The sequence below is a fragment of the Grampus griseus genome (assembly GCF_964374135.1).
Source record: "Grampus griseus genome assembly, chromosome: 5".
NCBI classification, from domain to species: Eukaryota; Metazoa; Chordata; class Mammalia; order Artiodactyla; family Delphinidae; genus Grampus; species Grampus griseus.
In genome coordinates this window covers 19,250,207-19,275,427 of record NC_138998.1, presented here as the reverse complement: position 1 = coordinate 19,275,427, position 25,221 = coordinate 19,250,207, and the positions used below count along the sequence as shown (strand labels likewise).

At 37.1% G+C, this 25,221-nt stretch overlaps 1 protein-coding gene across 1 annotated transcript in view; it reads left to right on the top strand.

Annotated features, from left to right (window-relative positions):
* Nucleotides 1-11,360: 11,360 nt before the first annotated feature.
* Nucleotides 11,361-25,221, top strand: part of AGTR1 (angiotensin II receptor type 1) — a 44,749-nt gene continuing 30,888 nt past the window's right edge. The window contains exons 1-2 of the mRNA XM_082654792.1: nucleotides 11,361-11,530; nucleotides 20,743-20,827. The gene's annotated coding sequence lies outside the window, so the exon portion shown is untranslated. The remainder of the gene's footprint in view (nucleotides 11,531-20,742; nucleotides 20,828-25,221) is intronic.

The window sequence follows — 25,221 nt, the reverse complement described above, 5'->3', positions numbered from 1 at the left end:
TTCCTGGCTTTTAGAGGGCTGGCTTCTCAATGTGTCCTCATATGACCTTTCTTCTCTGTGCTTGTGGAATAGGAGAGAGTTCTCTTGTGTCTCTTCCTTTTCTCATAAGGATACCAGTCCAATAAGATTCAGGTCCACTCTCATGATCTCATTTAACCTTTATCACCTCCTTATAGGCCCTATCTCCAAATACAATCACATTGGGTTTAGGCTTTCAACATATGAATTTTGGGAGGACACAATTCAGTCATAACAGATGGTGTTTACATGGATGTTTGCTTTATAGTGGTTTGCCACAGTGTATGTTTATTCTTTATATTCTTCTGTATAACATTTCACAATAAAAATGTTTTCTAAATTATTACCTGAGTTTCTTTTACTTGAAAATTTTGAATTTTGCAATGAGCAGCTTCTTAGTAATTAGATAATTCCTTTCCAGGAAACTTTGAGCTTTGAAATAATTTCCTTTGGTTCCTAATCTTTAATTATAGCACTCACCAAATATAATAAATTAGAAGGCAAAATCCAAAACATTTTGTTTCTGAAACCTCTTTGGAAAAGACATCTTAGGTGTTTCTCTATTGATGAAGACAATTTGTCCCAGAACACATGTCAAGCGTCTGCCTTTAGCAGGAAATACAGCATAGAAAATATAACTGCAGGATTTGAGCTCAAAAGAGAAAAATTAGTGTATGGAAACATCATTAAATAATAATTAAAATAATATTAGTGTGCCAAAAATATATATAAAGTTGGATTCTGGGTGACTTTGGACTCAGGGATTTATCAGGGTAAGGGTCAAGGTTAGTGATTAGAAAGTGATGTCCTCAGGGATGCAGCTGGAGAAGTAAAAAGAAAGCAAGTCTAGGGCAGGAGGGAACAGGCCTAATGAAATTAAATGTAACTTAAAATAGAATCCTAATTAGAACTGAGAAATAATTCAGTCAAAGGATAATCCAGTCTTAATATAACATATTTGATTTCTATTACTTGAAATTTAGAAAAGTTCCATTATACCTTGGCATTATTTTTCTTTCATATGCAAGCACATCAGAGACGTCACTTATCTTAAGTAATGAGAAATATTTAAAGCTTAGTGGGTTTGAGTATTATCCTTTTCTGCCAATTTTCTTTAACTTTTTTCTATTTTTAAATGAAAATGTGTTCTGAAGCTATACGAAGACTTCCTTTCTCTGTCAAACTCCTTTTCCCAACATATTTTTCTCATGACCTAAAACGTTTCCACATGCATTGTTTTTATGCTTGTTCATTTTTCCTTTTAAATGACTTTCCCTGGAGCCTCCTTGCCCTTCCTGGTTAGCACACGTTAAGGACTCATAGAGGTGAAGGGTTTAGGAATTGTTCCATTGGTGGGGAAGGGGGGGAGGGGCTAGCCAAAGGAAACAGTTACTTCTTTGTCAGGTGAGGTAGCATTGTCTCCAAACTGCTGTGATCTATGGAGGCCCTAGCAAAATTCAAACTGCAGGTCGAATTTAGTGTTTAAACATCCCTGCTTGTGCTCCCTCACTATTTTTAGATTATATCTCCACAACATTCCTCAATTATTTTGAAAGTAAAGGAAAAAAGGATGGAAAAAAGAATGTGGTGAATATTAAAATTATTTCAGCATAGGTTAAATTGTCTCCATTATTTTTCAACTATTTACAAACATCCCTAAGTTTTTGGCAAATTTTTTTCACCCTCAGGAATTATCCATTTGCCTGCTATCTGTCTCATGGCTAGAAAGAACTGAGGGATAGCCATGCCAAGTTAACTGTCCTCCAAATGATGTCAGCAGAGCAGGTCCCTATGCATATATATAGGAATTACCTAATTACAGTTATGTAGCTATGAGTTATAATTCAAGTTTCCTAAAAGATCTTAACAACTAGAATCCAAAACTAAAACTCTAATCTTAAAAGAAATCAATATTCATTTACGTCAGACTTCCAGAATAGAAAACTACAGGTATATGACTCCATTTTAACATAAGCCCTTAAATCAAAAGACCTCTAAATACCGGCAAATAGATGAATGTTTCATTCAAATCTTATTTAAAATACCACCACTAAACTCTCTTGTAGGTTGCAAATTCGCTTAGAAGCCGGAAAGGAAGCAGAATACAATGGAAAGAGAATTGGAGGAAGAATTAGCATGTCTAGGTTCTAATCAGCCATCTGTGAGCTAGATGTCTCTGGATACATTTACCTCCCGATCCTTGGGTTCTTCATGTGTAAAATGTGGAATGTAACGCCAGATTTATATGTCAGACAGGATTATTTTAAGAATCAAATAGAATTCCTCTTAGCCTTCGTAGAAGCTGTTTTAAAAACACCATTCAGAACAGGGATCACAGAAACGGATATGATGGCTTAGTCCAACTTCAACCGGAGGTGATCTTCCACCTGTGCACAGAACCCTATGTCCTCCTGTCTTCCACAGGATGTTTTTCTGCCAGTGATCTCTTCTCTCCTAAACCAATAATCTCTCTTCTTTTTCACCTGGCTCCTTTACATTCAAAAAATGATCAAAGTTCCTAAATCCTAAAATAAGGAGACAAAACAAAAAAAACCTCTCTAGACATTGCATTTCCCTTTAAAAATCACCTTAATTCTATCTTTTCTTGCCAAATTTTTACAACAGTCTCTATACTTACTCAATCAACCTCCTAATTATCCCCCACCTCTTTCAATAGGGTTTTTGCGCCTCCACCCTACTAAAACCATCTCTGCTGGGTCATCAACTACCCCGCTCTTCGCAAGATTCAGTGGTAATTTTAGGGCTTATATGTCTACATCTGACACTTAACACCCTCTTTTTCTTTAAACCAAGGGATGGCAAACCACAGCCCACTCCCTGTTTTTAATATAAACCATGAGCTTAGATTAGTTTTCCAACTTTTAAATGGTTAAAAAAGTCAAAAAAGAATATTTTTGACACACACAAATTATATGAAATTCAAATGTCAGTGTCCATAAATAAAGGTTTGTTAGAACATAGCCACATCTATTGGCTTGTCTATGGCTGTTTTTTGGCCTCAGAGGCAGAGTTGAGTAGTTATCACAGAGACAGTATAGCCCTAAAAGCCTAAAATATTTACTACCTGGCCCTTTACAGAAAAACTTCACACATACCTACTTAAACGCCCTCCAGTCAAGGTTTCAGGATGCCTTTCCTGGAAAAGCTCCTTCTTCTCCAATAAGGCCCCCCAAGAGTTGTTGTGAAGATCACACACAAGACAACATACTCAGAGTACCTAAGACAGCATCTCTCACAGTCTGTGTTCGAATCAGTGTGAACTGTCTTGTCTGCTGACTCCTTCCCCTCTATCTATCCCTTAGATGTGTGTTCCTCAAGATTCATCTTTACTTTTTGCCTCTCTTTTCTCTTCACGCTCTTTCTTATAAACCTCATTTCCTTCCACGGCCTCAGGCATCATCTCCATACTCATGACTCCCAAAACTACAAATCCCAGCCAGCTCTTGCTTCACTTGGATGCCCTTCAAGAAAGCAAGCTGAGTACATCCGAAATTAAATTCACCCTTCCTCTGAAAATATCTTCCCTTTTCGTATTCCTAAACTCAGTTAATAGCACTGCCATCTACTCAGTCTCCCAACCCAGAAATCTCATCCTTTCCTTTCTATTTCTCTCTCAGCCTTTATTTCCAACTAGTCAATGAATCCTTTCCACTGCCTTTCAGAAGCTTGTCCCACCATTCACAGATCCATCACTTTAGTTTAAGTCCTCTTTCTTCATTTCTTATCTGGAATTTCTGACTCAAATCAGCTTGCAGTCTGGTCCCATTTGGAGTTATCCTGTACATTTCCACCAGAATCACTTTTCATCTTCTTACATAACAAATGGGATCCCTGCTCAGTGATGCCTGTAGCTCTTATTACTTACAGGATGAATCCAAACACTTGAACTTGGCCTTTCACAATCTTGCCCTTACCTCCATTCATTCCTTCTACAAATATTCATTGAGTTTATACTACGTCCCAAGTGTTATGCCAGACTATGGACACAGCAGTGAATAAGATCAGCATGGTCTCTGCTTGCTGGGGGATTCCAATCCAGCAAAAGAAATCAAAATTAAACAAAGTACCACTGCCATGTCTCTTATACCGATATTGGAAAAGGCACACTGTCATAGTGTCGTGACCTCTGTTTAGAATACCCTAACTTTCAAGGCAAGGCTCAACTACCTTCTCTGAGATGGGAACTTTCGGCAACTTGTGGCTCTCAGATTAATTCTGTCCTTCTTTTTATTATCTGAGCATATCTCTCTTATTTAAACACAATATTATACATCCCTGCTACTCTTACCTCACTGGATTGTGGACATCTTATATTCAGGGGTTGTGTCTTATTGATGTCCCCATGCCTAATTCAGTAGTCATTATCGGTGATTTGATTAGTTAGTTGTCTCTCTTCTGTGACTCAAGGCCAAAAACTGGCTTATATCTACACTATAATAATAAGCAATATTTGAAAAAATTAAATAGTAAAAAATATTTAAAGACACAACATATGTTGCTCATGTATAAATAATATGAATAAAATAGTACTTTATTTGCATATCTTGAGTTATAAATTTTTAACATTTGACTTTTATGCTTTGTTCATTCAGGAAAAGCCAATTTGCCAACAAAGCCATACTTAGTTGTTAATGCTTATTTTATCCTCTAAATTGTTTCTTATTTTAGTGTGTTTGAAGTATATTTTAGTGAAATATAAATCTCTTTGCTAAGAAATATTTGAGAATATTATCCTCACAATAAGATATTTGCTTTATATGAATAATGTATGTACATCCTGTAAACCTTCAAGTCATAAACAATGCAGAAAATAGAAAATGATGGATGGGCTGCAAAAGATTCAAGAAAACAATTATAATAATAACTATTCTAATCTTTAAGATGTGCCAAAGGGGAGATCCAGGAAATTACCAAGAAGTTAACATCAATACTGGGAAAGAAAAGAACAAATAATAATAAAATTGATCAGGAAGTACTTAGGCAAGAACAATTTAATGAGCAACTGGCAGCATGAGTTCATGTAGAAAGATCGTGGAATACAAACCAAACAGAAAGTGACTACAAGCAGAGTCAGCCAAAGAAACCTGAATCTGTCTATTTAAAATTATACCAATAGCCATGTGAAAACTGGTTTCAATTAAAATAATCCTATAAGAATTAGTATAAAATTAACTTTTGACTGATATATTAGAAAAGACAGCACTTAATTTAAAAAACTTGCTGTTCAGAAGATCTCTTCAACTCAACCACGCCTCCACCACTGAACTCCAAATGATGCACAGGATTACCAGTGGCATTACTTCAACATTCACACTTCATCTCCCAAAAAACAATTGATCAAACCTTGCTAATAAGTGGTTTGCAAGCCAGCCAAATATGGACGACTTTGTGAATGCCTCCAGCATGAAAACTAGTGTAGATGAAATCCTGACAAGATGACAGCTGTTAGCAATCAAGGGGTTGCATGTGAGTATATACAGTTTGACTTTTTTAAACATAATTTACTTACGCGTAAGGAAGTATTTGGACTGCAGGGTTAACCTGAAGATTCTAAATGGGCCAGGAGAAGCTTTATACATTAGTTGCCTCTAACCAAAGGAGCTCAGATCAGCTATAAACATCTCCCCTCTGTCAAAGACATGCCTTTCACTGATCAGGGAGGAGCCTTCTGCCTGGACCAGGAATCACGCAGCTCAATCAGCAGGGCAGGAGTCTGCCCTCAGCCAGCAGGGGTGTTCTCAAGGTGGCCGGGTGCCAGAGAAGCGTCAGCCAAAGTGGACAGCTTGTTATCATGACCTCTGTAGTGAGTAAAGGACTGCCAGCATGATTGTGTGAATGAACTATTTGACAGTAAAGAAGGGACCACCCACCAAAACTGAACCAAAATAAGAAATATGGTGGAAAATATTTGAATTGTATTCTGAAGACAATGGGAATTTAAATAAAACTGGGACAACCTCATCTCCTTATCTTTCCTCAGCCAGTTAAATTCAAACACAATTTTGCAAATGTCATCCATTTTTTCTAGAATTTTTAATCTGAAAGTCGGCTGAGTTCTTTATATGGGTCAAAATATACCCCCTTTGCCATCCTAAATACCTACCCTTGTTCTTCCCAGATTCTTTATTTCTCAGCACCTCCATTTTTTAGCATTTACCATATAAAACTTCCTTCTCTTAAAGTTAAATGTTTATGAAATTATACAACTCTTAGTATATCAGTCCCTATATAGAGCATGATGTATTTATTCAATGTTTATTAACAATGATGTTCACAGATTTGAAACACTCACATATTACAACTTTCCAGTTGGGAATTATATTTGTGTGGTAAATAAAATGTTTCATTCTTTCCTATTATCTATCAACATTTTATTGGTGAATACAGTAACCTTGCTTTTTTTAGAAAGTGAAATTAATTCTCTATGAAATTGACCCATCTTCATTTACTACATCTGACTTCATTTCTATCGTTAACAATAGCTTTATTCCTACTAGTTTTCTCCTCTTTCCTCATAAGCATTGAAGTAATATTAAAATATATAACTCATAGTTAAAGCAAAATATAACTTGAATAAATGTTTTATTCTTTTAGAGTCTTCCAAGCCTCTACAAATTTTATCACATTCACCAGCTTATTGGACAATATCTATTGAATAATATCCTTATGCTCTGGTGAGTTACAGAACCTTGCAAATATTCATTCTCCATCTTTATAAATGGGGTGATAAGAAATAGTAGAAATCCTGTCTGATTAATGATCTATGAAGTTTAGAACTGTTTTTTAAAAATCAGTTAGGTTTGTAAGACAGAAAATAAGAGGGGTAAAGCAGCTGTTTATTCACTCTACATATTAGTTTCTGCAGTATACTATATGGACAACTGAAATAAATCACCTGAGATATAGGCCCTCATTATAATACATGGCATTGTAAAACTCAGTTACACTTAATGAGGCGATGTACATGCCCCAGTCAAGAATGCTCGACAATTGTTGTTTGGTTGTCATATTCATCTCTTTATATTCCTGTAAAACTATTTAAAGCAGGGATACCAATTTTGGTAAAGTATATTGAGTAAGAAAATCCCTGTCTTATTAAAAGCATTTCTTAGAATAGTGACTGTATTTGAATATTTTGACATCATACATATGTAGAATTATTAGGGTTAATTTTTTTTAAAAAAAAGATAAAATGTATTGAGTACTAACTACAGACCAGACACTGTTCTGTTTGCTTTACATTAATTAGTTTAACCCTCACCTACACTGAATTAAGTGCTATTCATATCCACATTTTGCTGATAAGTAAGCTAAAAGATAGGAGATTAAATAACTTGCCCAAATTCACACAGCTAGTAAACAGGATATTGGAAAACCCTTATTTTAAGGAAAGATCTAGATGTCAGCTGTCTTGGCCAAGCTCCACTGATGTCTCTAGAGATAATGGAAAATGGGCTCCGGTCTCTGAATTCCTAGTTAACATATCTTCCCATAAAATCATGCTACTTTATATATTCAAAAACAGTACAGGTATAGGTGCATTCACAGTGTTGAAGCCATGGGGACTTCAAGTTTAGTGTCAGCAAAAACTGTCCACAAAAGGTGCCCCCTGATGTTCCTTGATCTCCAAACAGTTCCTGTGCTAAGTTCCCCGCCTTCTTGTTCATTCTGCTAACTTTTTAATGGTGATTTAATTGTTATGTAAAATTTGGATAATACAGACAAACATAAAAATAAAATATAATTTAAAAGTATCCATAATCACTACATTCTTTTTTTTTTTTTTGCGGTACACGGGCCTCTCACTGTTGTGGCCTCTCCCGTTGCGGAGCACAGGCTCCGGACGCGCAGGCTCAGCGGCCATGGCTCACGGGCCCAGCCGCTCCGCGGCACGTGGGATCTTCCCGGACCGGGGCACAAACCCGTGTCCCCTGCATCGGCAGGCGGACTCTCAACCACTGCGCCACCAGTGAAGCCCCAACATTCTTCATTCAGAAGAAACCACTGTATACATTTTGGTGAATATACATCTAATTTTTTTTCTACGCATATGCATGTGAATGTGTGTGTATACATGTGTGTGTATGTGTGTGTGTATGTTTTAGTTAATTTGGATAATAGTGTACATATTGTTCAATAAGCTGATTTTCACTAATTTACATATCATGAATATTTTCCATATCACTAAATATCCTTCCGCATTACTTTCAATGGCTAAGTTCTATTCTAGATGTGCCATAATTTATTTAACTAACCCTTTATTTAGGGGACATTAAGATTTTTTCCAATTATGTACTATCATGCTTAACAATGTAAATAACATCCTTGTACATAAAGCTTTGAATATATCCACGATTATTACTTAGAATAAATTCCTGGTTGATGATGGTACGCAACAATCCTACAGTATCAAATATATATTTTTTTCTGCTTCTGAGAGTACCAACTTACCTACTACCTTGCAAAAATTGAATTCCGGTGTTATCTTTTTTCTTTACTCTCTGGTGATATTATAGGTGAAAAATTGCACCTTGTTGCTTTAAATTTCATTTTTCTTACTTTGAAGACTAAACATTTGTTTCATGTTTATTGGGCACTGCACTTCTTTTGCATGTCCTGTCAAATTTTTATTCCAGACTGATATTCAGAGTTGAGTCTTTCTTAGATGATCTAGAATCCGACATGAGCCAAGCCCTGGCCTCAGCAGCAGTGAGGCTCTGCATTCCGCCTTTGCTCACCTAGCGTTTCAACAGCCCACTGCCCTTTCCTTCTGTGTTCCCACTTCCAGCTTCATGGTGATGGCTCACTCTGATTCTGCCTCACATGACGCATACAGAGAGGAAAGAGAGAAAAAAAGCCTACACCTTGGTCCGCTGTATCAGAAGACTTCATTTATATCAAAATTTCAAATTTTAAATACCAGAGACAAATTTAATCCTTAGAAAGATATCAAGGAGTTTATCTCTTTTTTCAAAGCATCAAAAAGCCAATACATCCCTGACCAGTATGGAAAACTGCCAGTTCCTCACTAAAAATGACTGCCAATTACTAAGCACTTTACTATGTACCAGGCACAGTACCTGAAGCTTTTACATATATATATATATGCTCTTTCCCTTAATCCTGACAAGAGTGTAGAGAACATTATTACCCTATATATTAAAAAATCCATATCAGAGGGTAAATTTGGGTATGAGGCTAACAAGCAGCAAAGCTGAGTTCAGCTTAAGTGTTGGGCGTTGAAACCATACTATTACTCAGCTGATTCAACACAATAATAATGATGCCATTAACTTCTTGGAAACTTGTCCTCATCTGATTGTGTCTGATGATGTAACATCCCAAGGAATGAACCCCACCCTTTTGAGAAATTTCACCCAAAACAACTGACTTTGTAACAAACTTCCAGTCTTCAAAACTATTATCATTTCTAAAATCAAGGTGAAATTTAGTACGGGTGTGACTATGGTTAATGATTTCTAGCACTAAATAGGTTTAAAAATATAAAACTCTCCTGATTCTTAAATAATAATCACAGGAGCATTTCCTAATATCACTCACAGACTCTGGAATTTGTCACCTACTTTTGGCTTTTCTACACAAAGTCTTGTGATAAATGATTCCAAATATCTGATACTATGAGGCAAGTCCTCCAACTTTGTTCTTTTTCAAGATTGTTTTGGCTCTTCTGGGTCCCTTGCACTTCCACATGAATTTTAGGATCACCTTGTTAATTTCTTCAAAAGCAGCTTGTTGGGATTTTGATACGGACTGTGTTTGCTCTGTATAATACTTGGAGATTATTGCAATACTAAATACTAAATCTTCCAATCCATGAACATGGAATGTCATTCCATTTGTTTAGGTCTAACTTAATTTCTTTCAACAATGTCTTCTGTTGTCAGAGTACAAGTTTTGCACCCTTTTGTTAAATTTATTCCCAAGTATTTTAATATTTTTGATCTATGGTAAATGCAGTTTTTTCTTAATTTCATTTTTGGATTGCTCATTGCTGATGTATAGAAATACAACTGATTTTGTATACTCTTCTTGTATCATGAAGACTTTCTGAACTCATTTATTAGCGCTAATAGCTTTTTATTGATTTCTTAGGATTTTCTAAATACAAGATCATGTCATCTGCACATAAAAATAGTTTCACTTCCTTTCTAATCTGGATGCCTTTCATTTCTTTTTCTTGCCCAATTGCCCCAGCTAGAACCTCTAGTACAATGTTTGATAGATGCGTTGAAAGCAAATAACTTTGTCTTTTTCCTGATCTTAGATGCAAACACATTATCTTTCAACATTAAGTATGATGTTAGTGAGTTTTCATAGATAGACTTTACAGTTTGAAGAAGTTCCTTTCTATTCCTAGTTTGCTGAATGATTTTATCATGAAAAAGTGTCAGATTTTGTCAAATCCTTTTCTAATTTATTAAGATGATCCTGTGGGTTTTGTCCTTTATGAATATGGTATATTACATCAATTGATTTTTGGTAAACTAATCTTGCATTACTTGGATAAATCTCACTTGGTCATAGTGTATTATCCTTTTAATATGTTACTGGATTTGATTTGTTAATATTTTGCTGAGGATTTTTATCTACACTCATATGGAAGATTTGTAGTTTTCTTTTCTCCTGACGTCTCATCTGGTTTTGGAATAAGGGTGATACTGGCTTCATAGTGTGTGTTGGAAAGTGATACTTCCTCCTTTGTTTTTTTGGAAGAATTTATATTAATTCTTCCTTAAATATTTGGTCATACTTTGTTTTTTAACTTTTTCTATTTTTACATTTAAAAAAAAAAATGTAACTCCAATAGCATGTCCGATAGGAGGAAATGAATGTCCACCCATTCACTCTGTAACAACCCTGAGATTAATCTATGGATCTATGATCCACAATGGTATTGTCAAAGTTTGAGTTACTCCCAGGGAAGAGAAAGAAGTCCCCTAATTAGTCCTTAGAAGTTTCCCAAGTTTAAAAAAAAAAAAAAGTAGAGGAATGATCTCGGTGTGAAAAGCTGCTCCTGCAACCGCAGCTCTCTTCCATTTCTCCACTCCTTCCCCCGATGCCGGGCTCTGGGCCTGGTACTCAGATCTAATAAGTGACAGTGGGGTGACTGTGGCATCATCCCGCTTCCGTCAGCATCTGGAGAGGAAAGGGGGTTGGGCCGAGAGGGTCTCCCGGGCGGGGCGGAGGAGGAGGGAGTTCAAAACACAGCCTCGCCCCTGGAACCCTCGAAGCAGCAACGCCCCTCGCTATAAATTTGTAGCTGCCTTCGTAGTGAATGATTCCAGCGCCTGTCAGCCAAGGGCCCCAGGCAGTGGGCGACTGAGCGCCTGGGCGGACGCAAGACTAGCAGCTCTGCCGGCCCGAGGCGGCGATCCATGGGGAGGAACCCGAGCGGACCCCGAGAGTGAGGGCGCACCCCGCACCAGCGCCACCAGCTCGGCCGGACGTGGGCGCAGCGTCCCGAGTGGCGGTGAGTGGCGCGGACTGCCCTGCCAGGCTTGGGGGCTGGGGGCGAGGGTAGTCAGTTTCCTGCCGAGGTGTGAACTGCGGGCGCTGTGCCGGGAGGCTCCCGGGGACGAAGACGAGAGCGAGCTTAGTTCCAACCGGCGCCCACCCCGAGCTGGAGGCCCTTCCCCAAATCAGAGGAGGGGCGTCTGAGTTGGGAAGAAACAATTTGAGCTTGTTTGCCGCATGCCCCAGAAATTTCATTCCGATTTGACACAACTCTATCGAGTACAAGCAAGGAATCTGCAGAAATGGGATGCAGCCAAGTAAACTTTCTTCCCCACGCTTTTAGCTAACTCTTGTCTTTTAAATGTGACCTGAGTGTATGACTCCGCGGGGCGTCCATTTAAAAGTTGTGCCACTTCTAAAAGTGAAGTTGAGCGTCCGTCCCCTGCCTTCCCAGGCCTCGCACCAACACAGCTCACCTCCCCCATACCCCTCTCTGCAAACCATATCGGTGGGTCCTTGGCACAGGATGCCGTGCCCACATCGAATTAATTGGGGAGGGGAAAACCCGGGGCTTCTCCACACCCCAATCCCCACAGCTTTGGCCAGGGCACGTTTGTAACTGAGGGGGATTCTAGGAGAAGCTCTTCTGCTTCCAAGACTGAACAGAACGTCTTGCTGGCCCCTTCCCTTCATCCACCTCTCTACCTAGCACCCCATTCTCCAATTCTCTTAAATATCCAGCCCAATCTCTCCAAAGTGCCAGATGCTTCGTCTCCAGAAGCATCTCCTGCCCTGACTTTGGGCGCCCATTAGAGACCTGGCTATTGAACCCATCTGGGGCCTCTGTACCTAATCTTTGTTTGCTGATGGCTTCATTAAGAATCGAACACTCACTAGTGGCCCTCTGGAGCCCTCTCTTCCTGGTGAACGTTTGGGTGCTCACTTTCCGCTGGGATCACATTTTCGACCTGCTGCGTTTACTCCCAGTGTCATTCCTGGAGGAGAAAGTAACAATGAGGCAGGGAGGAAATCTGGCACCCTGCTTCTCTGTTTTATAACTTTTTTGAGCAACTTGTATCTCCTCTTAAAGGTGCCTCATCCCCACCATGATTCTCTTGGTAGTTACCACCCAAGGACCCTGGGTCTCCTCGGTTTATTCTCCTTAGCATAAGCAGTAACACCTTTATAAGTCTTCTCAAAAAAGGAATCTGTCTGTTTCCCTTGTCCCCTGCAGTGTTTCCCTAGCTCTAAAGGCCCCACCGCGTGGATAATCTTTCCTCAGGCTGTGGTGGAGTCCACCACCCTTTTGGAAGACAGTGCAGGAGCAGGGAAGCACAGAGAGCTGGGAACGGAGACTCCCACTTAACTGGCCATGTGCTGTTAGAGTTATTTCACAACTCTGAACCTCAAGCCCCCGCCTGTAAGTTTCCCTCCAGTGATAAAATTCCTTGATTCCTTTTGTTTCCTAGTTATTGCTTAAAAAAAATAAAAGCCTAAAATAATTACCCTTTTATAGCCCATGTCTGTGGTCCTCAAAACTGTCTAAATAGCTCTCCTGGTAAATTGTCTGGAAAATCATTAGGTCCAAGTGTCCATCCCCCAGATTAGAGTTGGCAATTCCTACAACCTGGCTTAAGGCTCAGGGAGTGGCCCCAAGTTGCTAGATCTCAACATTTGTTAAAGTTTCATGATTGTTAGTGTCAAGTCTGTTATCTACTCTTTTTCTCCCTTTTTTCCCCCGACTTCATTGTTCTTTGTGCCCATCATGAGGCCTTGATTTCTAGCTCGGTTCTTCTTTGATCTTAAACTGAATAAACTGCTCCATCATCCAGCTCGGAAGAAAACTCGTTTTCTTCCACTGATGCCAAAGGAAGACTTGTCTTCCTTGAGTTTTATAAAGTGTCTTTCAGTCACTGTTGCTTTGGCAACGCTCTGCATCCCAAGAGCTCTGAGCTTCAATCTCTCCTATCACTCTCTCGCCCTGCTTCAGTGTTCAAATTGTGACTTTGTGAATTGTTCAGGTTTCTTACTTCTTCGTTTTTTCTTTTCCTACTTTGGGTAAGAACTGTGTGGGTACACCTGTATATAATTTGGGGTGATTTTGCTGCTGCTGCTGCTGCTGTTTATAACTGTTGTTGTTGTTACTATGACTAATTGCTTGCCCTATGCTAGAGGGAAAATAATGAAAGAAAATTTAATCTGCTCCTTACCCAAAGCCCAGGTAAAATACTTAGCTGAGAAGGAGTTTGAAACTCACAGTTAAAATGTGTGGTGCACGTCTCCCATAGTTTTATCTGTGCTGTCACTGTCCTTTTCATGCAGCTGATAGTTGCTGTATTTTGCTCTCAAGTTTGTTACAGGGACCAAGATCAAGTCCCATAGCACTTAGATGTTTTCGCTGCCTGACACAGGCTCCTGGTCTTCAGCCCCAAGCTCGCTAGTTTACTTGGTCCTTTTCCTGCTCAGTCATGACTGAGCAATGCCAGAGATTCTCCCAAGTGGGCTAGCAAATTAAGAAATTTATTTAGAAGTTTGATGTAAATCCAAGTGTTGTGAAAATTAAAAAGCTGTCTTGAAGACAGCCTGTGGCAATAAACAAATATAGAGCCAGAGCAACAAAATATGACAAAGTATCCAAGGCTGGGTTAGGAACACTCTTCTCCCATGTTATCTAGCAAATTGGAAAAATCAGCTTCCCAACTCATCACCGCTGGAAAGTACTATTATTTTCTTCAAAATGCTTATAAGCTTTCTCTTTCAAAATTGCCTGAAGTCATTGGATTACATGTGTTTCTCTTCATGTAAGTGTTTATTAAAACAGTATACTATAAAGCTCCCATAAGCAAAAGTAAATTTTGTTCCATTTCCAGCCTTAATTTAGCTATCACTTTACATTTTCTATTCTTCATCATGATATGAATTTTAGCTACTAAGACTCAACTTTTCAGTGGCTTAATACACAAAGCCATCTTAAATCTAGGAGTATCTATAGGGATTTAAGGTACTATTCAAATGATTTGGCAAATGACTACCATTATCCTATTAAAGCTCTAAAATACATCTAAAATAAATCACAGCAAAAAAATTATCTAAAGAGCTATAAATTCGCCAGATGTTTTGTTCGTTGGTAGTTAATGACAAATTTGACAATTAGAAAATGAAATATATATCTATAACAATCATAAAAATGATAAGTGAATCTTAACTGTGGTTGTATTAACATTGAAAGTTTTTCTATCTGATTTTGATTCTTTCTCTTGGTAGTAGATGATCACAGAGGGAAAAAAATTCCCTTGAATATGAAAACCAAAATTTCTTTCAAAATATTTTACTAACGAAGAATGCACTATATACTGTAAATGCTGTACAGCTGCTTTATATTATTGATACATTATTTTTATAGCTCAATTTAGAAGAGTTTATTTTTGTTTGTCTGGTTCCTAAATAGGTGTATCATCTAAATGTCTTAAGTAGAAATAAGTGTCTAGAATCTGCCCATTATGGTTTGATTTTTCTTCCCATACTCAAAAATATTTTAAATTGTGTTGCCAATCTCGTATTTAATTACTTTTCTAACACAAGTTGGAAAAATGGGTAAGAAATAGACATGCTTTATTTTTCATAATCTCATTGTGCCTTCCCATTCCAAGTCCCAATTCTAGGTGTCCTTAAAACTTAAAATCATAGAATTAATAATCATTCAGTTTGGGTCAACTTTTATGGGATTTCTTGTTCATTTTATATACATACACGCTGCTTTGTTCTTCAAATGATGTTAAAATCTCATTTAGATCAATGAATTAAAGTACTTTGACTAGTGAACTTCAGACTAAGAATAGTAGAGAATACACATTTGGTTCTGCACTTTTACAGAGAGTTAATGATTGCTAATTTCCCCTCTAAGTTTTCTTTGGCTATTTCCCATTTTATATTAATCAGAGCTCCTCTTATCTACCTTGGAAAACGAAGAATTATATCTACAAAATATATCAACAGTAGTAGAAGATACTTAGAGGGAATTCAATGGATCTGAGTGATATTAGGCCCTGAGGACACACCACAGTATAAAAATGGTCTTTGCCCTAGAGAGATGTTGGTCAAGCTAAGTACATATTTAGATATGGGTCTCTCCAATCATCTCAATGCCGCTGGGGTGGGAAGCCATTTAGAAACAACCCTCCTCCCTCCTACCTTTCAGACTAGGTGGAATGTCTAATGTGGTTACATTGCTTGATTCTAGCTACTTCCATAATAACCACTACAACTTTCCTTTCCCCATGGGGTTATAACTCCTTTGATTGTATGCACCACACCCAATTGCATCCTTGTATTCTGTTACTAAATGCTCCACAAGTCACTTTCTTGCCTGTTTGTTTTTGGCTAAAGCTATGGAAAACATAAAATACATTTTCAGATCCCTATACTGTAGAAGAGAAATGTTAGAGAGAAACCACTTCCTATTACACACAATAAAATGACTTAAAATTGATGCTTTAGTCTTACTAATTGAGGAACTAAGTATTAATACCATTTTTTTAGTCTAAAGCTGTAATGGCAAGGGCAAGGTAGAGAAAAGAGTAAGAAAAGGAGAAATGAAAAAGAATAAAAGGTTGAAATATCAGAACAGTGGTTCTTCAGGCTTTAGAGAGCAGGTAAGGCAATATGACAATCACCTGGGGAGCATTTTAAATCTGTACATATGTCTACACTTCCCTTTTTCCTCCTTTCCCCATTTCCCCCTATTGAGAACCACCACATCTATTACAAATTAGAACCAATCTTCCATAATTACCTCAAGTGTCCAGGTCCAGAGACTAGCATCATGGGCATCACCTGGAAGCTTATTAGAAATGCACACTTTCAGACCCCACCCAGACTCACTGAATTAGAATCTGCATTTTAACAAGATCCCCACGTGATTCAAATGCACATTAAAGCTAGAGAAGTACAAGTGGACAGTACCTCTGGCTTGTTCAGAATGATTACCTAGAGGTTCTTTCCTTGGCTTTTTAATAAACAAATTTAATAAAGCTAATATTTATTGAGCACATACAATGTGCCAAACAATATTCAGCCTTTAAATACTGTGTTTTATTTAATCCTCACAACATCCCTATATAATAGTCACTGCCTTATCCCCATCTTATAGATTGGGATACTGAGTAATAATGAGATAAGTAGCTTACCCAGATGTGGTAACTGGTAGAGTCAAGATTTAAACACAAACGTTGATTACTGTGCTCTGAGCCACCAGCCACAGTCTGCTCTACACTAGGCTGCCTGCTTTTGAAGGCCAATTAATTATATGATAATTTATTTAAAGTTATAACTGGAAATCAAGTTCTGTTTCCCTCATAGCAAAAAACAAGATGTCCTCCATTTTGGTTAACATTTGCCTGTCATCTTACCTTTAACTGCAATAATGAAGAATTCTAGAAATTCCTTCTTTAGTTGGGAAAAAAATATGAAAACTATGACAGCCCATTATTTAAAACTTAAGGTTTGATATCTCTATTTTCCCATAACTTACCTGAAATTTACTTTTTTTCCTTACCATTTTGTGTTCTGATGATCTTTTTTTTAAAAGTACTTGAATTAAACAAGCCATTTCCTACATATATAAACCGTTCATCTTTCCAACTCAAATTATATATCACTCTTTCAGCTTTTAATATAAACACTTATTTACCTATAGACATAGTTTACAAAACTTTAGCTGAATATAGTTACTAATCAGTCAGTCTGCAAACAAGGGTGACTTATTTTAAGCCAACGACTCCCCAGATGATTTAGTCTCTGAAAGATTTCTCCCAATACATATAGATTGAGAGTTGTCAGTTGGATCTGGTCAAATGTCTGTTGCTTTGACAGGGCCTCACTGATGTTGGTCAAAAGTTTGAGGTGATGGGCTTCCCTGGTGGTGCAGTGGCTGAGAGTCTGCCTGCCGATGCAAGGGACATGGGTTTGTGCCCCGGTCCGGGAAGATCCCACATGCCGCGGAGCGGCTGGGCCCGTGAGCCGTGGCTGCTGAGCCTGGGCGTCCGGAGCCTGTGCTCGGCAACGGGAGAGGCCACAACAGTGAGAGGCACGCGTACCGCAAAAAAAAAAAAAAAAAAAAAAAAAGATTGAGGTGAGTCTGGGCTCCCTGTGATCATGTTTGAGAGAAGAGGTGTGTCAACGGGACTGAGCAGCCATGATTTTCTCCGTGATAAAGGGACATCCTTAGGAGACAGAATTTCACCAGCTGCTGCTTATATCTAGAACTTCCGGCAGTGCTAACAGTACAGCGTCTCCCTTGTAAGTTATGGCTGAGGGCGAAATCAACCCAGCGGTGCCATAAAGCCAAGTAGCAAGGGAACTCATGCCCAGGAGACATCCTGCATGTTAGCAGGCAGAGTTTCTTAGTGCTAATAAATGATAACGTCCTAGTGATTCTCTTATGACCCTTTAGAGTCCTGCTTGTCTCACTAACCCCAAATATCTGTGACTGTGGCTGAATATAATCTGCACCAGGTTTTTTCCTAAATAAATTGAAAAAAAAAAATCTCACAGCATTTCTTCTAGTAAACTTCATTCGTTTACAATTTTATTATCACACACGCTTTTCTTCACTTTTTGACCCAAACTCTTCTTGTTATACAATTCAAATGCATCTTACATGCTTCTGAATTATGTGGGATGCCGCTAGAACAAGAATGGTCCATTAACCCAGCTTTAATAATCTAATTCTCTTTCCATTCAAATGATGTCATGTCACATAAAACACACTGTACCATGATGTCTTCCAGCACTTAACCTTCACACAGTTAATTACTGCCACTTTATCAGGAATGGAAAAGAATCTGATGTGATTCCTACGTAATGATTTCCTGAATGTGTCCTAGTGTTTGATCTACTGGGTTAACAGAATGGATTTTTGAGAGAAAAACAAAGCTACTCTTTTAAATTCCCATTACATTAAGCCATATGATGAAACATTATATAGTCATTATATATTTTTATATAAATATATTTTAAAACATTTAGTGACAAGGAAAGATAATCACAAGTAAATATAGCAACATATAAAACATAAATCGAGTGAGAGCCTGTGTGTGTGTATGTGTTTGATAGATTCTTGTCAAGGTGCCATTAAGGTCTTACTTGGGTCACTGGTATTCTAATGAAAATAGTTTAGTTATATTAGCACTGATTTGTGAGTAAGTCACTGATATATTTTTTAAATGCCTGCATATTTGCGGAACAGATAAAAAGTACTAGGAAAAATATATAACAAATCTTAAATGCTTTTGAGGATTATTAAGATCAAGGCTAAGATCAAAGGTGACTTTTTTCTTTCCCCCTTTTTTTTTGCATGGGCTTTCAAAATTTCCTATAATGAACCTCTATTATACTTCATACTTGCTGTTTATCTTGGAATTTCTTTTCCTTTCCCTCCAACTCACTCTAGATTTCAGATTGTAGACGCTACTGTTAACCCTCTGGAGAATGATACTGGCAAGTCAGCCCTGTCTCTGTTTTTTTTTTGTCCCTAAGGTACACTAGAGCCTTACAAGAATCCACAGATTTTACACCAGAGTGGTATTTTATAGGAAGGATCATCTAATGGGAAAATCTTTGCTATAACAACAAAATCACCAAAAAATTGGGATAAAAATAGATACTTCTAATGCCAAAATTCTCCTATATCTCCTGTTATCACAATGTGATAGTAAAGCTGGTGTACATTGTTGTTTAAAAAAAAAAAAAGCAACCTCTACACAGTCTTCTTGAATAACTCTTTAACTTTAAAAAATTTCCTACTTAAAAAAGTCCCCAAATCTATAATGAAAAATACTGATGAATTTGGCTACATTAAAAAAAAACTGAAATGGTTGTATATTAAAAAGCACCATAAACAAAGTCAAAAGATAAACAAGAACTTGGGAAAGCTATTTGCCCCACATTATATGTAAAACGCCCATTTTCAACATGAGCTCTTTCAAATGAGAAACAATGAACAACCCAATGGAAAAATGAGCAAAGGCCAAGACTGGGCAAACTAGTAGAAAAATGACTACAAAAAATAAGAAAACAAAAAGAAGCTCAACCTCATTCATAACTAAAATAATGCAAACCAAAACAAACATATACTTTTCACTTATCAGCCAGAAAAAAATTTAAGATTTGATACAAGCCAGATTTTTGGTATCATAAATTCATGTAACCTTTATAGAGGACATTTTGTAAGTATCTTTCAAAAACTTAGAGTGTATAAACAATTTGCATCAACAACTATATTTGGAACTTATTCTACTGATATAATCATATAAGTACAAAAATGCATATGTATAAATATGATCATTGGGCGTTTTTTTAAGCATCCAAAAAGGGAAATTGGAAAAAAAAAAAACAACCTTACAGTCCATAATAGGGGCTGGTTAAATAAATTATCATATTTCAGTACAATGAATGGAATACTATATAGCTATTAAAATGAATGAGTTAGATTTATGTATACTGATGTAGAAAGTTCTGCTAGCATATTATTAAGTTTTAAAAAAAAGGAAGCAAGGCACAGAACATATAATGTATAAAATGAAAAAACATGGATATACACATTTATATGCACGTATATACATTTTTTAAAGTCCTAGAGGGGTACATAAGAAACTATTAGTAGTATCTCTGGGAAGTGGATCTGGAGAGACAGAGTTAAGAGACGTGTACTTTTGTTTTATATGTTTCTGTAAGTTGACACTTATATCACATGCATCTATTACTGCAATGAAAGATTAAAACTGAAAACATCTTTTTAAAAGATTCTTTTTCAAAATTATGGTACAATAACACTTGTATAAGCTCTAGAATCATAGCAAAGTTTAAATGTAAATTCACAAGTAAAAATCTAATCTATTAGGATATTTCTTATATTTAGTAGTTATGTCTACAGAAATGCCTTAGAAGATTGCACTGTTTTTGACCCAGAAACAGTCTTTTTCTCCTTCTCTAGCGTTCATGTAAAAGGGTGTGAGGGAAGATGTCGACTATAAGCAGGAACAGGACCAGGTCAGCCACTCAGCAGAGCCCAAGTCTATATAAGGAAGAATATGTTCTTGATGTCAACCAGATGGCTTCATTACCTTCAAAAACTTTCTTAAGATGTAGTGTTAATGCTTATTTTATAAATTAGAAAATTAAAATCTGACCATATTCAGTGAATCTCATTTATCTTCTTTTTCTTTCCAGATTTAATACATGATAAATTGGTCTAAAATGGCTGAGGTTTTATCTGAGTAAGTCACTGAAGCCATCCCAGAAGGTCTGCATCCAGGTAAATGTCTTACACCTATAATGCTGTGTCTGTCAGTAGTTTTCTCTAACGTGTCAACAGTGAAGGTAGCACAAAAAGTCACATATGCCATTGTCAGGTGACAGAAACAGAGGAGGCAGAAAAGAATGAAGTTCCAGTCTTACCCCATCCCTTCCAATATACAGCTTAAGAACATATATATTAATATGATTTTCAATATAAACAGTCTCAGAATTACCAAGATATTCATGTATTGATGATAAACCATGTGAGAGATGTGCAAACCCTTGGCGAGGATCTCCTCATGGTCATAGGCCAATTGCTCTGAGCAGTGCGTTCCATGCTACATAGGGCTTTAGTAGGGCCAGGAGGAAAATGACTGTGCTCTCTCATCGGCCACCAAATGGGGAATCGGGGCTCTGTGATGCCCCAGCACTCACTTCTAGAGGCAGGCATATGTCTAAACACCATAAACCTTGAAACTACCTGCTCACCTTCAGAAAACCCGAATGTCTCAGAGTCTTATTCTTACAAAAGTCTCCCTTACTCCAGTAAGATATAGGAAAAGGGCTCTGAAATTGGATATAGAGGTGCCCTTTAATTCCCATGCAGGTTAGCCCCCTGGTAGATGTGAGTCCTGTGGAGTCACACGGCGGGGCATTACACTCAGAACCTCAGAGGGCAGCTAGAGACTGCTCTGTTGGTCCAACTCCTATGACATAGGCCTGAATGATATTTTTCATAAAAAGACTCCTGGATTTACCGGGCTAGCAGGACTTTTTTCTCCTGATGTAAATTCGGCTCAAAGAACAAGCCCTCACCTTCCCAAACTAACAGGGGAGACACTCCCTAGTTCCTCCAAGGAGAATGAAAAGAGTAGCTTGTCCCATTCTGAATATGTTGTGATTGCATTTTATCAGAGTAGAAGGTAGATAAGATAGGTGGTGGGTTACATATGTTAGAGGTGACTAGTCTTTTTGATTGACAAGTAGGAAACACTTGCTGGAAGGCACTCCACAGTGGTGTTAGGAAACTATTTAGGACCGCTTTAATCTTGGAGACTAAACTAGTAACATTCTACAGAGTTCTGCCACTGGAAATCTTTAGGGGTTTTTTTGTGAGGTGTAGTTAAACCTAGGAAGCTGAGCTGTGCATGTTTTCAGCAAAAATCCAGCTCTGGAAAACGTACATTAAAATCTATTGAATCAGTTAGGAAGACACCAAGACAGGAAGCTTTCTTTTGCATCCTAAGAGTACGGATCAGAAGGAACTCTTTGTCTGTAACACCCCATCAGCCTTAAGGCAGAAGAATCGGGACAGCAATATGGGGGGCTCCTACTGGAAATGATTCTTAGACCATCCTCTCTTCTCCTGTATTTTGGAAGCCCCATCAGTTTCTGATTAACATTCCCATATTTGTAGCAAAATTTTCCAAATAACTGTGACATTTTGCTTACAAATAAGAAAACACTGAACAAAAACATTGTGTAAAATTTTAAACTTTTTCAAAATTTTAAGGTTCAAATGAATGAGCAAAACATACTTAATTCTAAGACTTTTTTTTTTGTTGTTAAAGAACTAATGCCATACCAATTCTGCCACTAACTAGCAACTTTGCCTTTGGTTTCCTGTGAAAGAATCTTCAAGGCCCCATCCCAATCCATGGTCACTATATTGAAATACAAAAAGTGTTTTCCAAGGGCCTTCTGAACTTTGTATTGTCACTTTAAAACTTTCACCAACTTACAACTACAGAACTTTGATCTCTTATTGATTTAAACCAGTAATGTGTAAACAGCATTTCAGAGCTTGTTTTATTGAACCAAAAATATTTAGGTTGAAATCTACTTATGAAAAATGGGAAAACCTGGTTCGGACATAGAATAAAGAACATGTTCAGTAGCTTAAAATCTTTGGTAACCATTTGCCCCATGTGGCTATTTAAATTAATTATAACAAATGAAATTAAAAACCGAGTTCCTCAGTTGTACTAGCCACATTTCAAGTTCTCAATAGACACATGTAGTTAGTGGCTACTGTATTGAATGGCACAGATATAGAACATTTCTATCACTATGGAAAGTTCTATTAGACAATACTATCATAAACAAACTATTAATAATGCAGTGGACTTCCACTGCTACTTGGCAAGAAAGTTTTGTGCTCTTTTATACTTATTTGGAAATTTTAAAATATTTTTTTAAATTCCAGTTTTCTCAGTTGTAGGTTATCTGGTGTATAGTTAGTTCTCACAAGCCCCTTTTCCTTTTTCCTACTTATTTGCCTGTTAAAATATGTGGAATTAAATGTTTTACTTAAATATTTATTTAAATATTTTATGTACTCTTCTAAAGTTAGAGGTTTTCATTTCCTTAAAAATTGTGAAAAGTGGTACACACAATTATGTTGAGCTAATACATGGTTGTTGGCTTTTTTACCTGAATCACTGACATCTCCAAGTAAGAAAAAACTAGAAAAGATGTAGGATCATTTTTAAGGCCAATATTTTTTCTTTATTGTTGATATTCTGTAAGATTTTATTTTTCCTACAATGATAGATGTGTCTCAATGATACTGACTTTAAACTAAAGTTGATTTACATTTTTTCAGCAATTGGAGAGCCAAGCAAAATAACTATTAGATCATTTATTTCTTTTTATCTTTTTTATGGAAATGTGTAGTATTTTGATTTCAAAATTGTATGTATCACAGATAACAATATTTTGTTTATCATTTTAATTAATATAATCACCCCCTTTTACAGTGTATTCTTCAACTTCTTAGTCACGATTTTTCCACTAATACGATCCTGTTATTTAACATCAGTCTCAATTCCTTTCCAGTCACTTATACCTAGTAATTCAATTAAATTTGGTTCCTGGACTAACGGTTGTGCATTACACAAGGCAAGAAATTAAAAACAAGTTTATCTTTGAGTTACTGAATATCAAGGATTTGAGATAGCTATATAACTAGCTGTGAAAAAGGCATATAAATATCCAGCCAATATTCCCTTTACAGATTTAATAGTATCATTTTTCAGTGAAAGCATAAATAATAGAAGTTTGGACCCAGTTTGGAACTGTTAAATATGAATCCGAGTCTTACCAATAAAAAAAAGGCAAAGTAAAGGTTAGCCACTTGTGGGGCTTTTTTTTTTTTCTTCAATAAACCAAAAAATAGCTTTCTTTATAGAATAACAGGTTTACTCCAAGTAACCTATTATTCACACAGTTTATCTACAGTAACATTGTTCCTAGGTTTAAATAATATAGCTAGATATGCTCAACATACAACTATTAATACTTTTAACAATTAAAAGAGCTCAGAGAATTAGCCTCTAAATTTAGAGGTTCTGTTTTGCCGGCAGGAAGAACTTTTCACTAGTACCAAAAGTGCTGTCCTCCTCTCCCTTCAACTAGCTAGTCATTCCTTTTAAGAATCTTGAGATGATTTGGATATATAGGAGTCATTTTTTTTTAATTCTAGGAAGATCTAAGATATCTCAGAAATGTAATAGTACAGTGCAGACCTGGCAGAAGGTAACCAGTTATCTGGAACTAGGTCTTTGGCATCTTTCCAGATTTGGAACAAAATACTGGACTCTCCCTGGGCATCTGTGAGACAACAGGAGCAATGTCATACCGCAAGTCCAAAATCCAATCAGGAGCAGCCTTCCTTCTCCTCTTATCCAGGCGAAGCCAAAATACTTCTGCACACAGCATGGGCCACCATAAAAAGCAAACAAAGCCACTGTAGATAAAACCAAGCAGTGGGTAAGGCTGTCTTTTGACCTAGAGTCTGAACCCTGGCTCCCCAGTGATGCTCCAGGCCAACGAACAAGAACACGATGGGCATTCTGTTGCCTCTTGGTCCCTCCAGTGCGGTCAGTGTACAGAGCAGGAGGATAAAACAACTCAGTATCTTCCTTAACAATGCAGAGAAGGAAATCCAACCTGCTTTGGCAGTGTGAAAGCAATGCAAATTTGAGGCATTGATGACCATAGCTTCTTATGTGATATAGAAGTTTATTCTGTAACACTAATGGCCCAGCCATATTTTATTCAATTCTAAACCATTAATGAATGCTCATCTTCATTTTACATAGAACATATTTATCTGTACACAACTGAACAAATAGGGAATGTTGGAAATGGCCCTGTGAGAAGTACTGGCCCACAATGCATCTGCTTGGTTTGGGGCATTTGAAGTAGTTAGTATAGGCTCCCTCTGGATTTCTGCTAGAATGTTGATTTAACTAGATCAATGAACTAGACACATAGCATCTGAATTAAAGAGTGAGAAATACAATATGAACCAATAAGTGAAGGAAAAATTTACTATGAATAAAATAATAAATGTCAATAAATTTAAAAATTGACTTGTTTCCTTTATATGACAAATGTAACAGATCT